General features: G+C 32.1%; 1 protein-coding gene across 1 annotated transcript in view; it reads left to right on the top strand.

Annotated features, from left to right (window-relative positions):
* Positions 1-5,005: 5,005 nt before the first annotated feature.
* The window catches only part of Dyrk2 (Dual-specificity tyrosine phosphorylation-regulated kinase 2), a 228,809-nt gene continuing 218,437 nt past the window's right edge, over positions 5,006-15,377 (top strand). Inside the window, exon 1 of the mRNA XM_075293259.1 lies at positions 5,006-5,447. The gene's annotated coding sequence lies outside the window, so the exon portion shown is untranslated. The remainder of the gene's footprint in view (positions 5,448-15,377) is intronic.

Below are 15,377 nucleotides of genomic sequence, written 5' to 3'. Positions count from 1 at the left end.
GCACGGTGCGTTGTCTTGGTCTTTTTTTCTTCTTCATATGGGGCCGTTTTGCCGCGATTTCGACCTTCAAACGCTCCAATAACGCCATATAATAGTCACTGTTGATGGTTTTTCCCTTCTCAAGATAATCGATAAAAATTATTCCATGCGCATCCCAAAAAACAGAGGCCATTACTTTGCCATTACTCACGCTTCGGAGACGGTTCACCGGTCGCTGTCCACTCAGCCGACTGTCGATTGGACTCAGGAGTGTAGTGATGGAGCCATGTTTCATCCATTGTCACATATCGACGGAAAAACTCGGGTGTATTACGAGTTAACAGCTGCAAACACCGCTCAGAATCATCAACACTTTGTTGTTTTTGGTCAAATGTGAGCTCGCGCGGCACCCATTTTTCACAGGTCTTCCGCATATCCAGATATTGATGAATGACATGACCAACACGTTCCTTTGATATATTTAAGGCCTCTGCTATCTCGATCAACTTCATTTTACGGTCATTCAAAATCATTTTGTGGATTTTTTTGATGCTTTCGTCGGTAACCACCTGTTCCGGGCGCCCACTGCGTTCACCGTCCTCATTTCACCTCGCTTGAATTTTGCATACCAATCAATTATTGCTGATTTCCCTGGGGCAGAGTCCGGAAACTCATTATGAAGCCAAGCTTTTGGTTCCACCGTATTTTTCCTCTTCAGAAAACAGTATTTTATCAAAACAAGAAATTCCTTTTTTTCCATTTTTTCACAATAACAAAATTTGCTTCACAAAAGACGCTCTATCTCACAAACTAATTGGCTTACAGACGTCAAATTTTGACACGAATCATTTGAAGGTTGGTATCTATGTGTCAGACCGGGGACTTATCGGTCTACAAAAATTATGAAATTTTAAAAACTAAAACTCGATCCTCCTATAAATGAAACCTTTTATAAATTCTCAAGAATGAAATATTTTGTCAGTGTACCAACAACATAACATCCCATTCCATATGACTACCTATATTCTACAGCTTCTTGGTGTTTATCGTGTAACCAGCTTTTTGTATTGCAACCTTCGCTTTACTCTGGTAGCCAAAACGATACTTGGCTTAGACGAAAAATTCAAGGTTAACCAAAGAAACAAGCTTAAATCGAGTGGGTTACCAAATTGAATACTTTTCGTTTAGCGAGAGACAATGCTGATTAATTGATTTGATAAATGATTAGATTACAGGGAATTTGTCATTGTAAAACGTGTTGAACGATTTATAACCATCTCACACACAATTATGAATACTTTGATTTCTGTTTATTTAATCTTCGAACCATACTTTCCGCCCTCATTATGGATTTAATCATTTTTTGGTTTTTTTTCGATAAACGCCACTGGTTTCGTTGGTTTTGTATTTTCTATTCGCTATGGTGGCCATGCATTTTTCTGTAAACATTTCAGATTGAATGACTTTGGACTGTTAAATACACGTTTTAGTTTGTGAGTTAGATTATGCGTTTACTGTCTGTTGGCGGGGGGAGGGGTGCTCGTATTTCAAGACTCTTCACTACACTCTACATTCTCCATAACAGTGTACAGTGGAGTCTTAATCCCACACAAATAAATTTATATTCTTACTCTCCACAGTTCTCAATACAAAAAAAAAAAAAAAATTACACATAAATCCCCTCAAAAGAAGACGAGTAAGCAAACTCCCCTCTGGAAACTGAAATGTATACGCTTTCTCCCCCTCCTAAAACGCATCCATACAAAATACTATGGTGGAGCAAAATTTTTTTGTTTACAATTGAGAAAACAACAACAAAGAATAACAAAATCACAACAGAGACCAGAAATGCGCACAACGTACTGAGAGTATGACAATAAAGAGACTGAGAGACATTTTAGGTTATAACATGGTGAGAGACTTAAAGAGTTGGGGGAATGTTGCTAACAGAGTGGAGCAAACATATGTTTTGTTTGTATGTATAGAAATGGGTGTTCAATGTGCAGTTGCACAGTGGTGGAGAATCTAAAGTTGGGAATTCGAAAACTAATCAAGTATGTTAACAATACTTAAAAAGTCTTTTACGCAGTAAAAAAGTAAACTGTAAGAATGAAATATCTCGTGCGAAAATTTAACTAAATTCTACTAAATTCTAAAGCGTAGTTAAAACCAGGAAAAATTAATGAAAAAAAGCATATACAGCACTAAGTTCGGCCGGGCCGAATCTTAAATACCCACCACCATGAACCAAATATTAGGGATTCCTTTGAAGTTTCAGGAGGACACTTCCCGAAGATAAATTTAAAGATTTCAACTATGAGGACAATATCAGATTCTGGATTTATAAGAACCATTTTTGTTTGAGTTTTAGAGGAATCATTAACATCTCTTGTAAGTGTGCAAGAAAATTATAAAATAACGTCTCGATTTGAAATCTTAAACCTGTAGAAGTAAAATCTGGAAATTTTACATTGAATTTCAAGCAATTTTCATGATCAGTGCACCTTCTACACCCTCAAGAAGTGAAGTCGGTCTATATGGAGGCATTACCAAATGGACCGAAAAAACTTAATCCGATACACGTTTTTGTGAGCCTAAAATACCAGAATATTTACAATTTCGGGCAAATCAGATAAAAAGTACGGTTTCTAGAAACCCAAGGAGTTAAATCGGGAGATCGTTCTTATGGGGGCTATACTAAAATATAGACCGATACTCACCGTTTTCGGCACACCTCTCTCTTTATGACCCGAAAATACCTCTAGATTTCCAATTTCAGACAAATAGGATAAAAACTTCGGATTCTAGAAGCCCAAGAAGTAAAACCGGGGAATCGGTCTATATGAGGGCTATACCAAAATATGGACCGATACTCACCATTTTCAGCACACCTCTTTATGGTCCTAAAATACCTCTAGATTTCCAATTGGATAAAAACTACGGTTTCTATAAGCCCAAGACCCCAAATCGGGAGGTCGTTTTATATGGGGACAATACCAAAACATGGACCGATACTCACAATTTTTGGCACGCGTATTTGTGGTCCTACAATACCTCTAGATTTCCAATTTCAGGTAAATTGAATAAAAACTGCGGTTTCTATAAGCCCAAGAAGTAAAATCGAGAGATCGGTCTATATGGGGGCTATACCAAAACATGGGCCGATACTCACCATTTTTGGCACACCTCTTTATGGTCATAAAATACCTCTAGATTTCAAATTTCAGGCAAATTGGATAAAAACTACGATTTCGGGAGGTCGGTTTATATGGGGACCATATCAAAACCTGGACCGATATAGCCCATCTTCAGCACGATTGCTTCATTATTGAAGACTGTAGCGTGATTACAACAGACAGACAGACAGACGGACATCGTTATATCGTCTTAGAATTTCTCCCTGATCAAGAATATATATACTTTATATAGTCGGAAATCGATATTTCGATGTGTTACAAACGGAATGACAAGCTTACTATACCCCCGTCACCATTCTATGGTTGTGGGTATAACAAGTATATACGGCAGTAAGTTCGGCCAGGCCGAATCTTATGTACCCTCCACCATGAATTGCGTAGAAACTTCTGCGAAAGACTGTCATCCACAATCAAATTACTTGAGTTGTGTTGATACTTAAAAATTCTTAACATCGTCTTCTATATTGTAAGTTAGTCCATACGTGGTATATATTAGACAAAAAAGGTATTTATAGGTAAGTCTACAATAATTACGAATCGATATGGACTTTTGCACGGTACGAATCGATATGGACTTTTGCACTGTACTGAGAGAGCCAGAATTGAATTGGGAGCTATATACAATTATGAACATAATATGGACCAATTTTTGTGTGATTGGGGATCGATTTATGTGTGAGATATATAACATATAACTATAGACCGATATGGACCTAGTTAGACATGGTTGTTAACGGCCATATACTAGCACAATGTACCAAATTTCAACTGACTCGGATGAAATTTGCTCCTCCAAGAGGCTCCAAATCCAAATCTCGGGATCGGTTTATATGGGGGCTATATATAATTATAGACCGATATGGACCAATTCCTGCATGGTTGTTAGCGGACATATACTAACATCACGTACCAAATTTCAACCCAATCAGATAAATTTTGCTCTTCCAAGGGGCTCCGGAGGTCAAATCTGGGGATCGGTGTATATGGGGGCTATATATAAATATGGACCAATATGGCCCATTGGCAATACCATCCGACCTACATCAATAGCAACTACTTGTGCCAAATTTCAAGTCTATAACTTGTTTCGTTCGGAAGTTAGCGTGATTTCAACAGACGGTAGGACGGACATCCTTAGATCGACTCAGAATTTCACCACGACCCAGAATATATATACCTAATGGGGTCTTAGAGCAATATTTCGATGTGTTACAAACGGAATGACAAAGTTAATATACCCCCCATCCTATGGTGGAGGGTATATTAATAAAATTTAACAAATATATTTTGCAATAAAAATAAAGTAAAAAATAGCGCTAATTTTAATACGGGCTTTTCTTTTGTGTAACAGCATTCGTGATCCAATCAAGAGTTTAAAGTGTTGATTTTACACCAATTTGGCATGGATCAATCCCAACGTGAATTTGTTAATTATTTATGTCACCAGAAGTTCGCTTGAAAAACTAAGCTAACAAATAAATCCGATTTAATTATACCAAATGGATCCAATATCTTAATGCCATTGATTATTCTAAACGAAGACTGAAATATACAGACTTCTGTATGAATATTGTCGGACCACTGTCTCTTGATACTGGAGAACGTAGTGTGTCTGTGTGTGTTTGTTTATATCTTTTTTGTGCCTGTTACTGGTTTCTCGTTTGTGCTATTGTTTTGTATGAGGAGGGAGCTCTGTTAACTAAATGGAACTGCTAAACGTTATGTTATGTTTTACTCTGTTACGAATTATTGTATATTCTCTGTATGCAGCAGCCATGTTGACTGCGAAGTGGCTGATGTGAATTTCTTGTATTCAGTTCCGGACGTTAAACGCGACTGTGCGGTTGTTTTCGATTACATAGCGCGGAGGAATTTTTTCCCAATTATTGTTTTTCTTTGTATAAGCAAAAAAAAAAGAGTTCAGTTTTTTTTTGTTGAAGAAGAAAAAAGAAGTTGTAGAAAAAAAGTTTACTATCAAGCATCTCTCCCCCCACACAATAAATCACAAGAAGAAGCAACATCTGTCTGTCAAAAAATTAAAGTATATCGATAAAAGCTGCTTGCAACTCGTTTTCAAGCATTACGACGGTTTTTCTGTTTGTGCGACAAAACAAAAGTAGCAAAAGTATTTCTACGGGAGTTTGCTTTTGCTGTTTGCTCCAAAACCAATTAAAGTTGCAAATTACCTAAATAACAACAACAACAAAAACCATAGGAAGAAGTGTTTGCAAAAATAAAGGCAACAAATATTACAACAAAATCAAAAATCAAGTGAGTTGGAGTAGAAATAAAAATAAATAAATAAGAATTTTAAATATAATATAAAAAAAAACGAATAAAAATACCAAGTTGTTTGAAACAAAAAATATTTTGCAACTGATTATTATGTGAAACTTGTGCTTACCATTTATCCATACATAAAATACAAAGTGTGTGTTTAATCTATTAACCCTAGAAAAACAAAAACCATAACATTAAAAATCATTTGGCATATTACAACAAAATAAAGGCTAAACAGCAAAACCGTTTGAAACAAGAACCTCTCTGATCTACTTCAACTTTTTTTTTTTTGTATGCACACACCACTCAAAAATCCAAGTAAAAGGTAGATACACCAACAAATACCCTTGTCTAGCTAAGCAAAACCAAAAACAAACCTACCTTCCTACACCTTTAAGGTATACACACATAAGCAAGATTTGAGATGTATTTCAAATACAGACTCCCAAATTTTATCTACAGAACTCGCTCGCTCTCTCTATATATCCAAAGAGCAAGTACTAGCAACAACAAAAATTAAAACCCTAGATGACTTTGACTGCAGCAAGCAAATCGTAGTTAAAACCATTTGTGAGAGTAGTCGTCCATAATAATATTTGCAAAGGAGTGTTGGTGGTTTTACTATGTTCGTTGTTGTTCTTGTTGTTGATGGAGAGCAGCAGATAAACAAGACATAATAATAATAAAAATAAAGCAACAATAACAACACCATCAATAGCATCAACGTAACATTCAATTTAGAAACTCACCAAACAAGCATCCTTTTCACATCCACACATACATATATGTGAAATTGATGATAGTATTGCTTGATGGTTGTTATAGACCTCCAACCACCATCCATATTTGAAGTTGTTCCAAAAACTTGTCCAGTGTTGGAAAACTTGAAAATATCTTTGGGATTTACCTGCAATTGAAATTCAACGCAAACCAAAAACAGGATTTAAAAGGAGCGAAAAACAAAGGCAATTTTTTTTTTGTTTCTTCAATTCAATGTAATCGTCTGAAAGATTTAAAGAAATAAGAAATGCCTTAGACCATTGCAAGAGAATATACAATTAAAAGAGCCATTTAGAATATGCTAATGGCTTGCAGTAACCTTTGTACGACGTGCATATATTGACCATAAAAGTGGATTAGAAAAACAATGGCATAAATTTCTTGTTGGACTTTTAAACATATTCATTCTACATCTCATCGTGGAATATAGTTTTCAAACTAATGGGAAATGTAGGTTGTGCGTAAAAACACTATAATAATACTGAACTTGTTAGATTGACCCTAGGATTTGAGGGTATGTATGGTAATTTATCTGTGCATACTTTTTTGTATCCTAACCACCATTCGAAAGTTTATATATATATATATCCCTTCCAAGGGTGCTATCGTGGAGCAATAGTTAGCTCTTGCATATAGGGAGTCATGGGTTCAATCCCAATTTCGGTCGAACACTAAAAAGCGCCCATCAGTAATGCAATGGCAACATTTCTGAGTATTTCAAAGATTCTCTAAGTGGTGTCACCGTAATGTGAAACGGCGTTCGGACTGGTCTGTAAAACGCAGGTCATTGAGTAAGAGCAACACTGATTGATAAGAGAGCAGTTCATCACTATAATTCCCCAATGGGCTAAATCGTCTGTATGGAATGAAGGCTTATTAAGATAGAGAGCTTCTTTTTGTCTATGTGTTTGCATTTGCATTGATCATTTTAGAAATTCCTCTTTTTCTAGAGCAATTTATTTTTTTTTAATTTAATTTTTTAAAAGAAAAAATTAATGTAGAAAATTTGAATAAAATTTTCGTATAGCTTTAATTTTGCATTTCAACTTCGTATAGTGCTAAAGACATTTTAATAATTTTTAAATCCAATTTTTTCCGTCAACATATGAAATTTTCTTAAATGTATTATTTTTAATAAATTTTCTTTAATTTGATAAAAAGTGTTAACTTATTTGTATCATGTTGCAATTAGAAAACTATTTTAGTTAAAATTTTCTAAAATAAACCTATATTTTCTGGTGTTTTTTTTTTTGGTGTAGCTTCTAGCAACCCAGCAAAAAATTTGGAAGTTCTTCTCAAGGCACAACTTTAAAAGAACTTCCAAAAATGCTCTCCCAAAGATGTTCTTTTTTTAACTGCACAGGAAGTTCATTTGAGTCAATTTCGTTATAACTCGCTTTTTTCATATTTTTAATGGGAATTTTTTTTCGGTGTTCCAAATAGTTTAAAAACAGATTACCAATTAATAAAATGTTAAAAATTATTTAAATTTTGCCGAAAAAATGCCAAAACCATTCTAGCAAAATTGAGAATTTTTGAAAATATTTAAAGTCAAACGTTACAGATAAACGTAAAAATGCATTAAAACTCATAAAAAATTTGCTTCTCAAAATATCACAAAATTTCTTAATTCGTATCGCAAAATACTGAGTTCGCATTTGTTTCAAAGAAAAATTAAATTTATTTCAAAGAAAAATAAGATTTTATAGGAAAGTGTCCTATGCTATTGGAGGATGAAGTTATAGAAATATTAAATGGAGGAGAAACTCAAACTTGACTGAAAATGTTTTCTTATATAAAATCGAAGATACATAATAGACAGCTAATTATCATGGAGTCTACACTGAAAAAACAGTGAACCTACCAGGAAGAAAACTTTTGATTAATTTTAGAAATTTTTTAATATTTTTAGAAATTTTTAACTAAACAGTATTAGCAGCGCTGGCATCATGCCGATATCACAAAAATACGTAAATATTTTTCGACAAATTCAAGAAAATGTATTGGACATAAATCATTTATTTCACTTTTAAAAGAAAAGTTTTGTAGTTTGAAGGAAAAAATTGGAGTTCAAAATTGCAAGAATGTCTTTAGAGACATACGAAGTTCATGATGGACGCTTTTGTAGTAAAATGTAGAAATTTGAAGAAATAATGAACTATTTTGTGAGAAATACGAATTTAGTGAATCGTTATACTTAATTTATGTATAATTTTTTTCCCGTCAATTAGTTCATTTAACTGACGTACGCAAAACATTATTAGAGTAACTGAAACTTTCCCCAAATATAATAATTTGAGTGTAATGGAAATATTAGTTTTTTTTTCCTAAACAAAATCATTTTTTAACTTTATACTGAAAACGTCTTTCGGGTCAGCTGCCGACTTTTTTGTAATTCACCAAATATGCACAAAACTTTTTGAATCATATATATTCTTGTTCCCATATGCAAAAGAATTTATTGATAGTTTATTGAAGGAATTTCAATGGTAAAATTAGGCTTGAAGTTATCTTTAATTTTTATACCCTCCACCATAGGATGGGGGTATATTAACTTTGTCATTCCGTTGGTAACACAATGTTGCTCTAACACCCCATAAAGTATATATATTCTGGGTCGTGGTGAAATTCTGAGTCGATCTGAGCATGTCCGTCCGTCCGTCCGTCCGTCCGTCCGTCCGTCCGTCCGTCCGTCTGTTGAAATCACGCTAACTTCCGAACGAAACAAGCTATCGACTTGAAACTTGGCACAAGTAGTTGTTATTGATGTAGGTCGGATGGTATTGAAAATGGGTCATATCGAACCACTTTTACGTATAGCCCCCATAAAAACCGACGCTCAGATTTGGCTTGCAAAGCCTGTTGGAGGAGAAATATTCATCCGATCCGTTTGAAATTTGGTACATGGTGTTAGTATATGGTCTCTCACAACCATGCAAAATCGATCCATAATTATATATAGCCCCCATATAAACCGATCCTCATATTTGGCTTGCGGTGCCTCTAAGAGAAGCAAATTTCATCCGATCCTGCTGAAATTTGGTACATGGTGTTAGTATATGGTCTCTAACAACCATGCAAAAATTGGTCCTCACCGGTCTTATTTATATATAGCCCCCATATAAACCGATCACCAGATTTGATCTCCGGAGCCTCTTGGAGGAGCAAACTTCATCCGATCCGGTTGAAATATGGTACGTGGTGTTGGTATATGGTCTCTAACAGCCATGGAAAAATTGAAAAATTGGTCCATATCGGTCCATAATTATATATAGCCCCCATATAAACCGATTCCCACATTTGACTTCCGGAACTTCTTGGAGGAGCAAAATTCATCCAATTCGGTTGAAATTTGGTACATTGCGCTAGTATATGGCCGCTAATAGCCATGCAAAAATTGGTCCATATCGGTTTATAGTTATATATAGCCGATCGCCAATTACACAAAAATTGGTCCATATTGTTAATTTTATTATTATCGAAAATTTTGTCAAAATTTTATTTCTATAGACAATTTTGTCAAAATTTTATTTCTTTGGAAAATTTGTCAACATTTTGTTTTCTATAGAAAATTTCGTCAAAATTTTATTTCTATAGAAAATTTTGTCAAAATTGTATGCTTATAGAAAATTTTGTAAAAATTTTGTCAATTTTTTTCCTATAGAAAATTTGATTTCTATATAAAATGATGTCAACATTTATTTCTATAGAAAATTTCGTCAAAATTTTATTTCTGTAGAAAATTTTGTCAAAATGTTATTTCTATAGAAAATGTTGTTAAAATTTTATGCTTATAGAAAATTTCGTCAAAATGTTATTTCTATGGAAAAGTTTGTGAAATTGTATGCTTATAGAAAATTTTGTCAATTTTTTTTTTCTATAGAAAATTTTGTCCAAATTTTATTTCTATAGAAAATTTTGTCAAAATGTTATGTCTATAGAAAATTTTGTCAAAATTTTATTTTTGTAAAATTTTTTTTCAAAATGTTATGTCTATAGAAAATTTTGTCAAAATTTTATTTCTATAGAAAATTTTGTCAAAATTTTATTTCTTTAGAAAAATTTGTCAACATTTTGTTTTCGATACAAAATTATGTAAAAATTTTATTTCTGTAGAAAATTTTGTCAAAATGTTATGCTTATAGAAAATTTTGTAAAAATTTTATGCTTATAGAAAACTTTGTCAATTTTTTTCCTATAGAAAATTTTATTTGTATACAAAATGATGTCAAAATTTATTTCTATAGAAAATTTCGTCAAAATTTTATTTCTGTAGAAAATTTTGTCAAAATGTTATTTCTATAGAAAATGTTGTTAAAGTTTTATGCTTATAGAAAATTTCGTCAAAATGTTATTTCTGTAGAAAAGTTTGTGAAATTTTATGCTTATAGAAAATTTTATTTCTATAGAAAACTTTGTCAATTTTTTTCCTATAGAAAATTTTATTTCTATACAAAATGATGTCAAAATTTATTTCTATAGAAAATTTCGTCAAAATTTTATTTCTGTAGAAAATTTTGTCAAAATGTTATTTCTGTAGAAAAGTTTGTGAAATTTTATGCTTATAGAAAATTTTTTTCTATAGAAAATTTTGTCCAAATTTTATTTCTATAGAAAATTTTGTCAAAATGTTATTTCTATAGAAAATGTTGTTAAAATTTTATGCTTATAGAAAATTTCGTCAATTGTTATTTGTATAGAAAATTTTGTCAAATTTTTTTCTATAGAAAATTTTGTTAAAATTTTATTTCTATAGAAAATTTTGTCAAACTGAATTATATACGTATTTAATCGGCCCATATGGACTAACTTACAATTAGAAGACGGTGTTAAGAAGTTTTAAGATACTTTGTCATCGACAGGTGTTCAGAGATGGTCTGTATCAAACTTTTTTAGGTTTGCGACTGTCGCAAAGTTTTAAACGTCGTAAACGTCACATACGCGTCGTAAATGTAGAAAAAGTAACAAAAGTCGCAAACTGAAAATACTTTAGTCGCGTCGGCTAGGCAGCGAATTCGATGATATCCAAGACGATGGTAGGTGCGAAGAAGTTTCAATTCTTAGGAATGGTCACAATTTTCGGTTTTAGTCCCCACATTTTCCCTATTGCTTTTTGCACGAGTACAGGGTAACCGTGGATTTCCTCGTCCTTTCTTAGCTTTAAGTTCAGTCACACTTACTAACGGGAATTTCGATACCACCTAAGAAAATAGGCTTGACCATGGGAAAACTTTCACAAATTTCTGCAGAAACTCACAGCAAATGCTGTCAAACTAAATTAAAAAATGTTCAGGATTTCTTCTATTCAAAATTTGGTTTTCTACAGTGGGTTTACGACTTTTGCGACATACGTATTATACCGTCGCAAACGTATGTCGCAAAAGTCACAGTTTGTGACAGGCCAACCCTGCAGGTGTTACTGCAACCCAAGTAATTCGATTGTGGATGACAGTCTTTAGTAGAAGTTTCTATGCAAGCCATGGTGGAGTGTACATAAGATTCGTCCTGGCCGAACTTACGGCCGTATATACTTGTTTTATTTAAAATAAAAATTTTAATTCCTTTTAATAATAAAAAGATACATTACATCATACCACCAAACTTTCATTGAGGCAAGGGTCAGTACTATCAGTGTAGATTTTCTAAAAGTTTTTACAAATACACAATAATTATTAAAGCAATAAATTTTAAATTTTTTTTTTTAATTCCCAACAATTTCATTTCTATTTGGAAAACTTTAACTTTTTATATTTTTTATATATTCGATTGTATTTATTATAAAAAATATAAATCAAAAATATATAAAAAATTGTTAAATAAATATCAAGTTTCTTGACTTGATTTCCACGAAGTATATTGTATACAATAACTAACCATCTTCAGTGAATCCTTATCCTAGGATAGAGCTTCTTAATTTATTCATGAGTTTCAATTTCCAAGAATAGTTGCAATGAATCCCCTAAAGCTTTCTTAGCTGTGTTTTGCGTTAAGCATAATTCAAGTTAGTTTTTTTTTCCACCGTGTTTTCTGTTCTTTTTTTCTTATGAATTTTCCTATCATACGAATTGTTGTTTTTTTTTTTTCTAGATCTTCTTATATCTAGATATATCTCTAGATATAAGAAAAAAATAGTTCTTTCCTCTTTTACTCCTCCCCCATTATCCTTAGATATTTCCTGCCTTCCCTATTCTTATTCTCATTAGGTGAATAATTTTGTTTGTTTTATTGAAACCCTTAAGGTTATATCTGCTCTTGTGTAAATGTGTGTGTGTACCTTCTTAGCTGACTTAATTCTGTTGTCTAAAGAATCCTTCAGTTTGATTTGAATTATTTGCAACCACCAACATCACCACCACCACCACCGGCAGCAGTATTATAAGGCTAAGTAGAAGGATAATATGAAAATAAAATAACTATGTATTTTTTTCTTTGCTTCTGGTTTATGATAGGGGTGTACTAGAGAAGGAAAACACTATTCGATTTAATGCAATGAACTTTTTAATAAATAACGAAGGGGGATAGAAACTATAAAAAATATGAGATTATTACAAATGCAATGTATGATAACCACATAAAGAAAAATCAATTAAAAACTCTTAGATGTCAAAGATCGCTTTCCAAATTTTTATTTGAAATAATAAATAATGAAATTTGTTACAGGGAGACCTAAAGCACGTGTCATATTATTAGACACCACTTATATATATATATTTTTTTTTCACGACTATATTTTTTCTTTTAGGACTATTTGCAGAGGCTTCTTAAAGGCTTTAGCAAATCAAACCTTATTAGTTTTAACCTTTCAGTCGGTTTTAGAATCCTTTATAAGTTGAAATTAATCTTATGGATTTGGAAAAATTACAATAATTTTTTTTTCTTTAACTACTCAAAATTCTTAACTATTCCTAGCTTCCCGTTTGGCTATACTTCCCCTTTGTCATATCATTTTGCTAAAGATTTTCATTACTGGTACTTACTTATCATGATACACATTTCATATTGTAGCCTTTGGCTATTTATTTATTTTTATTTTCTATGATTTCATATTCGCAAGCACAGAGAAAAAAAGAGGGCGTTTATAGCGATAGTTTGAAGAAGATACAACCAATTAAAAATCATAATAAACTCTCAGCAATAAGGAAAATAAAAAGAAATGTAGGCTATCATTAGAGTGTTATACAAACTCATTTCACAATCTTACACCGTTCGACTAAGAAAACTAGCGAAAGAAACAAAAAAAAAAACTTTATTTAGCCATAAAACGATGAAAGAGATCACAAAAACAAAAACAACACTTGATAAAATCTCTAAGAAAATCCCCTTACTCCCTCCCTCCACCACCCCTTTTTGGGGTAGTGGTAAAAAATCAATAGTAAGAGCTTCAATATAGAAATTTACTTGAAAAGAAATTATGGTGGTTTAAGAAACCTCAATGGAGAGACAAGAAAAAAACGTCTATTTAAAAATAATATAACTTTCATTATTTCAAGTAGTATTTCAATATAGCTACTTTAAAATAAATTTTCAATACGACATTAATATTTTTTGCCAAATAAATAATGACTAATCATTATCTCAATGGCGAGGACTACGAGTCGTTTTTTGTTTGTCTCATTATTTATTAGCTATTTGTGAAATTTATCATTCATTACCCTGACTTTGGATTTAAAGTTAAAGTTTATCCCTTTTATGGATTTTTCAATGGCACTATGTAATATTTATTGAATTTCAAAATGTTACTCTCTTCTTTCACAATGTTTTTTTCTTTGTCGTGTAATCAATGCATTAGAAAATTAGCACGTTTTTATTGCAATTGCAAAAACAAAATAAATATTATTCATTGCCATATTTGTAATTTATTGAATTTTTGTTTTTAAGGTGTTAACAACCTATTATAATTTCCAAGGGAAAGGGAGGGAGGAAGAAATGGAATTGTTTCATATTTAAGAAAAAATCTTTGCAATTGTTTCAGAAAAAAATATTTTTATTGTTTTTAATATTTTATAGTTTTTATACCCTCCACCATAGGATGGGGGGTATATTAACTACCGTTCATTCCGTTTGTAACACATCGAAATATTGCTCTAAGACCCCATAAATTATATATTCTGGGTCGTGGTGAAATTCTGAGTCGATCTTAACATGTCCGTCCGTCGTTCTGTTGAAATCACGCTAACTTCCAAACGAAACAAGCTATCGACTTGAAACTTGGCACAAGTAGTTGATATTGATGTAGGTCGGATGGTATTGCAAATGGGCCATATCGGTTCACTTTTAGTATAGCCCCCTATAAACTGACCCCCAAAATTGGCTTGCGGATCCTCTAAGAGAAGCAAACTTCATTCGATCCGGCTGAAATTTGGTATATGGTGTTCGTATATGGTCTCTAACAACCATGCAAACTGATGGCCCACATCAGTCCATAATTATATATAGCCCCCATATAAACCGATCCCCAGATTTGACCTCTGGAGCCCCTTGTTAGAGCAAAATTCACCCGATCCGGTTGAAATTTGGTAGGTGGTGTTAGTATATGAACGCTAACAACCATGCCAAAATTGGTCCATATCGGTCTATAGTTATATAAATCCGATCCCCAAAAATAATCTACAAAAATTTTATTTCTATAGAATTTTTGTCAAATTTCATTACTATAGAAAATTTTGTCGAAATTTTATTACTATACAAAATTTCGTCAATATTTTAGTGCTATACAAAATTTTGTCAAGATTTTATTTCTATCGAAAATTTTGTCAAAATTTTATTTCTATAGAAAATTTTGTCAAAATTTTATTACTATACAAAATTTTGTCAAGATTTTATTTCTATGGAAAATTTTGTCAAATTTTTATTTCTATAGAAAATTTTGTCAAAATTGTATTTCTTTGGTCCATATCGATCTATATTTGTATAAAGCCGATCCCCAAAAATAATCTATCAAAATTTTATTTCTATAAATTTTGTGTCAAAATTTTATTACTATAAAAAATTTTGTCAAAATTTTATTACTGTACAAAATTTTGTCAAAATTTTAGTGCTATACAAAATTTTGCCAAGATTTTATTTCTATCGAAAATTTTGTCAAAATTTTATTTCTATAGAAAATTTTGTCAAAACTTTATTATTATACATAATTTTGTC

This window comes from Haematobia irritans, chromosome 2, assembly GCF_050003625.1.
Source record: "Haematobia irritans isolate KBUSLIRL chromosome 2, ASM5000362v1, whole genome shotgun sequence".
In the NCBI taxonomy this organism is placed as follows: Eukaryota; Metazoa; Arthropoda; class Insecta; order Diptera; family Muscidae; genus Haematobia; species Haematobia irritans.
Note: the sequence above shows the minus strand (reverse complement) of the source record. Positions and strands in the feature narration are given on the sequence as shown.